This window comes from Ceratotherium simum, chromosome 9, assembly GCF_057802395.1.
Source record: "Ceratotherium simum simum isolate JZ-2026a chromosome 9, ASM5780239v1, whole genome shotgun sequence".
Lineage (NCBI taxonomy): Eukaryota > Metazoa > Chordata > Mammalia > Perissodactyla > Rhinocerotidae > Ceratotherium > Ceratotherium simum.
The window spans coordinates 50,047,724-50,055,844 of NC_141908.1; the positions used below are offsets into that span (position 1 = coordinate 50,047,724).

The 8,121-nt window shown below is 42.1% G+C and overlaps 1 non-coding gene across 1 annotated transcript; it reads right to left on the reverse strand.

Moving 5' to 3' along the window:
• Window positions 1-7,362: 7,362 nt before the first annotated feature.
• On the reverse strand, window positions 7,363-7,467 carry LOC147916297 (U6 spliceosomal RNA). The gene has a single exon (XR_015553294.1). It is a non-coding gene; the product is annotated as a U6 spliceosomal RNA (small nuclear RNA).
• Window positions 7,468-8,121: the final 654 nt, after the last annotated feature.

An 8,121-nucleotide genomic window follows, 5' to 3' on the forward strand; every position in this document is an offset into this window, starting at 1 on the left:
GTTCTCTCTCAGAGTAATTGTTCCAAGAGTAGTTGTAAATATGTTGTGTCTGTGGGACGAGGTGAGTTCAGAGTGTGCCTATGCTGCCATCTTGACACCACATCTCTAATGTAATTATTAATATGTTTAGATTTAGGTCTATAATTTTAGTGTTTGTTTTCTGTTTGTGAGTATATGTTTCTATTTTAAGCCTTGTGAGATTCTAAGCAGACAGCCTAGATAGTCCTGCCCAGGCTTCTGACTTTTAGAACCATTAGATAATAAATTTGTCTGGTTTTAAGCTACTAATTTTGTGGTAATTTCTTATGCAGCAATAGAAAATTAATACAGGTCTCTCCTCACATTGACTCAGTGCTAGCCTATGTGACCAACAGAATATGGAGGAAGTAATAGTGTGTGTGTGACTTTGAAGATAACCTCACACAAGCATCACAGCAGCCCTGTAAAGAGTCTGGCATGGAAAGGAACTAAACTCTCCTGCCAACAGCCAGCATCACCTTCCAGCCAAATGAGTGAGCCACCTTGGAAGTGTATCCTTCAGCCCCAAACGAGTCTTCAGATGTCTATAGCTCCAGCCAACATCTGATTGCAACCTCATGAGAGACTCTTGGCCAGAGCCACATAGCCAAGCAACTCTTGAATTCCTGACCACAGAAACTAAGAGATAACAAATGATTATTGTTTAAGCTAGTAAATTTTGGAGGTATTTTTTAATGTAACATTAAATAACTAATATATGGTCCTATTGTATTTTAGGCGCTGTTCTACATAGCAGAGATACAGCGATGAATAAAGCCAAGTTCCTGCTGTCATAGAGTTTATATTCTACTTTAAGGGGGGAGACAGAAACTATATAAATAGATTAACATATACTTAATCAGGTGGTAATAAGAGCTGAGAGAAAAATAAATCAGAGTAAGAAAGTTGAAAAGTGGTGGTGAAGTTTCTATAAAATAGCCAGGAAACACCTCTTTGGTAAGTGGAAATTTGAGTGACCTGAAGTGAGGTATCAAGCCACACAGATATTTTGTGGAAGAACATTCTAGAAGAGGGAGCTTCAAGTGTAAAGACCATGAGATGGGAGTATCCTTAATGAGTATGAGGAATTGCCAAAGATGTGAAGAGTTCTGTGTTTAGTTTTAATTGATACACTTCTACACTGTTTGGAATGAGAGTTGCCAGATTAAATACAGGATTCCCTGTTAAATTTAAATTTCAGATAAATAACATTTTTGTTTAGTATAAGTGTGTCCCAAATACTGCGTGGAGAATATTTACTAAAAATTATTAGTTGTTTATCTGAAATTTAAATTTAACTAGGCATCCTGAATTTTTATTTGCTATATCTGGCAACCCATTGGAGCAAAGGAAAGTCTGAAGACAAGCAGCTAAAATGATTATAAGAATGGAAAACATGTCTTTTGGGAGGAATGATGAAGGAATTCATATGTATATTCTGAAACAGAAAAGGCTAAGAGGAATCTCCCATTCCCACCCCCAAATTAAGACAACACAATAGAATAGAAAATGCACAGTATGAGGGCACTAGTGTAGCTACCTACCTCCTAGACAGCTTCCCTCAGATGTTTTGTAGGCACTGGAGACTAAAACCCATTGAATATACCATGTCTTTGGACAAGCATCCTCATAATAAAGGGGTAGTGCCAGATAATATCTGCAATGCCTTTTGGCTCAACACTCCGTGAGTCAATGAAGGGTTAGAAATTGCACACTAACTTGTTTTTCCATCTCCACAGAGAATAGAGCAAGAGTTGATGAGTCTTGCAATGAGAAAATTGATTAAATGTAAGGAAGAGTTTAACTGAAGGGCGATTAAACACTGGAATGGCTTTGCATGGGAGGCTGTAGAATCTTGCTCCCTTGTGATCTTTAAAAAGGGGCAGCAGCCGTTGAGGGTAATATAGACTCACAGAGTGCCATCTTGAAATGGGAGAGTTGAACCAGGTGGACTCTTGAGCATCCAGATCCTGGGAGTGTCTCCTTTTTGGCCTACAGAAGTGGTGGGAAATGAACCTTTACTCCTCTTAGAAGTTGGCACAGGTTCTCTAAGATTGTCATTATGTTGATATAGTACTAAGACAGGCTTTCAAAATTGTCTTCTTTCTACCTGAATTGGAATTACCTAGAATGACTATTAAAAAATGCAGATTCCTGAGCTTCACCCCAGACCTTCTGATTTTGGAAGAAGGGCCACAAAATATGCATTTTAACAAGTTCCTCAAATGGTCCATTGCATACTACAGTTTGAGAGCCCTGGTCATTGAGAAATGAGACGCTTTTTGCTCTGACTAGGAAATGGACATTTAATGACCTACATAGTATTATACGTGGTGACTTAGGCCCCTGCCTAAGCTTACCTCCTGGAGGGGAGATACATTGTGCTAAGAATAGAACTGGAGAATGGGGATGCTGAAAGATTTAAAGGGGATTTTGGTCAGGATGTTCTAGGCCAAGTGGCAGAGTGGAGGAGAAGGAAAGAAACTGGAGTTTACTGGATCCTAACTTTTGCCAAAACTCCCATTACCATAAAAAACTATGTCCTAAAACCATTTCTGTCCATGTTTGTTTTATCTTTTTGAAGTTTTCTACCAAATCTTTTTTAGAAGAAAATTGAATGATACCTTTATTAAGCCAAAAAGAATCTTTTCCATTCCATAGTCAGGATAGATTGGGGACCCAGAATATCTCAAGCAGCTATGGGATAAACAACTATCCCTTCTAAAAATTTCTGGAAAGAACCAGTAGAGCTGGTGAAAATACAATACAGGAAGAGCTTAGGATCAGCTAGGAGACAATTCAATGCAATTTAATATTATAAAAGGAATCAAAAGGCACCCAGCATTCCAAAGTTCCACTTTGACCCTATATTTCAAGAGTTGTTGTTGTAAAAGTCCTTGATGAGGAAGAACTACAAAGGAAGGACTAATATGTAGAACATTCCAGATATCCCCTCAAAGGTCACTGGAGAATATGCTGGAGAACTTCCCTCCAGCCAACTGTGTAGGTTACACCTCAGCTCTGGGTCACTTTTGGAATACTCTCCAGCCTTTTGCCAAGCTCTGAGTTGCTTATCCCTCTTCTTCTATCAGCATTTACACGTATCTCTGTTTCAAGTTCGACTGTCTTCAAATGACATCCTGCTGGTGGATGACCCTATCATTACTAATGTGCCCCATGCCTCAAACTCCTCTTACCTTCCCAGGCTCTTTTGCCTCCTTTCTAGGTCAATGCAGGACAGGTAACTGGCTTCCCTGGACTTTTGTCTCCTCTGCCTTAGACACAAAACCCTGACCCTATGTGCGGCAGTTGACTTGGAGTCAGGGGACTAGCCTTCTTCTTGCAGACTGTGAGTTCTGAAACATGCCAGTGTTTACTCTTTGAGTATCTCAACAAGCCATTTCAGACCAAATGGGGTAAACTCACTTCTTAGCTCAGGTCCACAAAACTTGGCCCAGAGCGGGCTGCAGCTTGTCATTGACTATGGTGATTCCAAACTGATTCTAAAAGTTTCTTCCAGTATATTCACACAAAATAAATTTTTCCCTTGGCAGAGCAGCTTGGTTTGATTTGGGTTATTTGACTGCAAAAGCCCAGAGGCCAAACATTTATTTAGAAATATTAGGAATCAGCAGCACAAATGAGATTGAGTTTTTGTGAAAAGTTAAAGATTTCTCATTTAGGGAAGGAGTTCATGAAAGACCCCATTAGCCAAGCCTCACCAGTAATTAGTCTGATTTCTCAGGCAAGTGGCAGGCTAATTGTCTGCCATCCATTTCAGAAGGCCTAGAGACACTTTAAAACCTACCACCCATTTAAAAATATCGTTGGAGAATTTCCTGCTGTGTCTACAGTCCTTTCTACTAACTAAATGTTCAAACTGAGATCAGTATATGAAAATATGAACAAAATGGCTGATTATAAGTGTATCTTTTCAAATGGAAAATCATGGGCCTATTACTTATGACACTCAACTATAGAGAAGTGGAAAGGGGCTGATATCTATTAAGCAACACTGTGAGATACATATTATTATCCAAGTTTAATAGAAGAAACAACTGAAGATCAAAGATGGTAAATAACTTTCCCAAAGTCACGCATGAGTTTGCGCAGAGCTGGGATTCAAAGGATTAAAGTGAATGTGGTTTCCACAACCCAATATGTCAGTGAGGAAAAAAGCAGCATTGAGTGAGGGGTGTTGGAGGCTGGCTGGTTCTGCAGGATGGTCTAGCTGTAACCACGTGATCTCTCAGGGACATAATCCATTAACCAGGTGTATACAATGAGGCCAATGTTGAAGTTGGTGTAGATGAGCTGGATTGGGTCTAATATGCACCCACCTGAGAATTTGGACTTGTCTCACCAGTGGCCCATCTGGGATATATATATATACAGAAGCACACAGCATGTGGATCTATAACAGAGTCCTTGGGGGAAGAGGCTACAGTCAAACTCCATGTGCATGAAACCTGCAGCAGCAGTGGTGCCTGACACTTCAGAAATGCCCAGAGAGGTTTTTCTCCAAGTAGACAACTTGAGACATTGGCAGCTTTGGTGTAGACAACTCACCCACCTCCCCACCCCCTACAAATTCTTCTTTATGCATTCAGAGGTCCTCAAGTTGCAGCACAGCCGTGCTAGACACATGGCACTGACCTCTTGATTGCTTCCTCCTCTCCTGACACCAGAGGGTGGCACCGTCAGCCCCAGGTTGCCTGCTTGACTCTTCTGCTCCTCATTCCAGTGCATAATGGCCTCTGTCACTTCCTCCCACACCGCACCCCAAGTCTCCCAGCAGTCACATGCTGTGATGGGGTGAATCCCCTTCACCCTCTCTTGTGTTCCCAAAGCTCCAGGCCTCCCATTTCTTAAAGAGTTTTCGTGAGTTGTGCTATTTATTGATACCTTCTCCAGAACCGTAGGCTCCTAGGAACCCCATAGAAATAGATCCCTGATGGGCCTGTCCTGATGGCTCTTCAGAAACACCCAGATGTGTCTGAATTTGTACTGGAGTATAGGGCAGCTCTGTGAGTTTTAAACTTTGGAGTGTCTGAGACTCCATTGTTAAAATGCTGATTTCAAGGTCTTACCCCCAGAGACTCTGATTTGGTAGGTCTGGTGTTTGGGGCCTGGATGCTGCGTTTTCAATAAGTTGCTCAGGGATTCTGGCATAGAATGTGGGTTGAGAAACACTGGTGTTTGAGCTGCAACTCTACCCTGTGTTGGCTGTCTGTGTTCATCTGTCTGGCTGGATGCCAAGCTCCTGATGGGCAGGGATGATGGCTCATTCATCTCCACACCTTAGTGTCTAGCCCAGTGCCTGGCACACAGTGCGGCATAGGTAAACGTCTGGGGCGTGAATGAGCAGAGGTACTCTGTGGGGAGGCTTTTCTCTAGCAAGTTAAGGAACTGGCTGGAAAATTATCCTGTCCTTAGTGCACTGTGTTGTCTGCAGGCCACCCCGGTTCCCACGCACTGAGAGTAGAGTTTAGACAGAGGGCAATGGGAAAAGAATTTCAGGAACGTAGAGAACCAGCTCCCAATATGCACAGGCAACAAGTATTTAGGGCCTAAATCAGAATCCATGTGTGGCTCAGGTAAGTGGCTCTGGAATACAATAGAGAGGCCATCAGGCAGCTCCAAAAAGGTGGGTGACAGAGCCAGGCTGGGTGATGACCATGCTGCAAAAAGAGGGGAGTTGTCTGCCCACCCCCTACTCTGGTTTCTTCATGCCTTCCAGATTTCTTAGAGGGAAGTTAGTCATTTTTTACTTTTTAAAGTATTTGCTGGAGACCAAAAAGTTTGACCTAAGTGGAGGAATTGGTAATTTCTTAGAGCAGAGATTAGGCTTTTGGGGTAAAATTGTCCAATATGCACAGCCCTTTGATTAAATAAAGCACGTGTGCGTATGTGTCGTGTGCTTGTTAAACTGTGGACAGGGGCTTGAGCAGACCTCAGCCCTAGTCCAGGGAAGCTCCTCAGAACAAACGATGTCTGGGTTAGGTGGCTCTCTTGGATAGGCTTTCTCCCGCCAAGGACCCCTTCTTCCCCTGCAGAAGCCATGTTTGCAGCACCGTATCCCCCAGGTGACCCTGCCCACTGACTCACCAGAGCCTTTATAACTGTAAAACTGCATCTGCAGCATCAGAGTCTTTATAGTAATAGACACTATAGATATTAGAAAGACACTGTCTTTATAGTAATAGACACTATAGATATTAGAAAGACACTGTCTTTATAGTAATAATACCTAGTGCAGCAGAGCTTTTACTGTGCCTGAAATCCATACACGCCGAGCACGCCACGTGCGCTGCCTCCCTTAATCCTCAGAGCACCCCCTTGAGGACTATTCCTCCACAGAGAAGGAAAGTGAGGCTCCGGGGTCAGAGTAATTTGCCCCAGGGGTCATAGCTGGTAGTAGCAGAGCCAGGATTTAGACCCAGATCCACTGGACCCCCAAGCTACACTCAATCTCTGTGTTATGCAGCATCTCTACTTTTTCGCTCAAAAAACGGAATTTGAAATCAATCTGTATTTGTGTTGATCGGTATTTAATGACAGCAGGGCATTGTTGGTTTCCTGAACTGGACTTGGGATGGGGTTGTGTCTTCCTGAGTCCATTTTGATGTCTTTCCCCATGGAGGCCCAGTGTCCCTCAAAGTGGTTGCCATCATAGAACATTTGCTTCAGAATTATCTGTAAGTCCAAAACACTTCCCAGTTCACGAGACTCTATAAGCCTGAGTGGCTTCACAGAGATGTGGCCTCATGTCCTCTTTATCCTGGTTCAGACTCTAAGAATATATGAGAATCAGAATAACTGCAGCTATATGTTGGAACTTTTTATTTAGAAACAGTTTCAAACTCACAGAAAGTTATAAAAATAAAAATATTTAAAAACGTATATTGACTTCATTTTACTCCACTTTATTATTTGCGTATTTCTCCCCTACTCCGTATATACATATATATAAAATGGTTTAGAAAAGTTACAGTATATATATAATATACATCTATATCTATCTATCTATATATACATGTAAAATATAATTTTTTTCTGAACAATTTGAGAGTAAGTTACATGCTTCATGGCCCTTTACTCCTAAAGATTTCATTGTGTCTTTCCTAAGAATAGGAATATTCTATTACATAACCATAATACTTGACAAAGTACTTTTATCTAATCTACCCTCCATATATCAGTTTTGTTAGTTGACTTATTATAAGTTTCCTTTATAGCATATTCCCCCTCCAGTACAGGGTCCAATCGAGGGTCATTTTGTTGTGATGTCTTTTTAGCCTCTTTAACCTGGCTTTTATGACTTAATTCCCCGTCCCTCACACACACCATTTTCTTTCCTTCATGAATTTGTGTTATCTTTGTGCAGGGGCAATGCTAATCTTCCCAGTATCGTTCTAATTTTAGTATATCTGCTGCCAAGGTGAGCACCACACGCCATTTTTTTTTTTTTTTGTGAGGAAGATCAGCCCTGAGCTAACATCCATGCCAATCCTCCTCTTTTTGCTGAGGAAGACCGGCTCTGAGCTAACATCTATTGCTAATCCTCCTCCTTTTTTTTTTTTTTCCCCCAAAGCCCCAGTAGATAGTTGTATATCACAGTTGCACATCCTTCTAGTTGCTGTATGTGGGACGCGGCCTCAGCATGGCCGGAGAAGCAGTGAGTTGGTGCGCGCCCGGGATCCGAACCCGGGCCGCCAGCAGCGGAGCGCGCGCACTTAACCGCTAAGCCATGGAGCCGGCCCCGCCATTTTGTTTTAATAGCATGTTCCTCATTGTGTGTGTGTCTGGTTGTTTTCTCATGGTTGGATTGAGGCTATGCAATCTTGGCCCAAATACTGCCCAAGTGAGGTATGTCCTATCCAGGGTATCACACCTGGAGCCATACGATGTCATCTGTCTCGTATAGATGATAATTTGGACCAACTGGTCAAAGTGTTGTACAATTTCTCCATTGTCTCCTTGCTGTTTTTTTTCCTTCCCTGATGCTAATAAGCAATATGTGGGGAGTCACCTTAAGACTATGCAACTAATATCTGGACAGTAAATATTGTAAGAGCCCTTTTCCATGGCAAGCACTGTGAG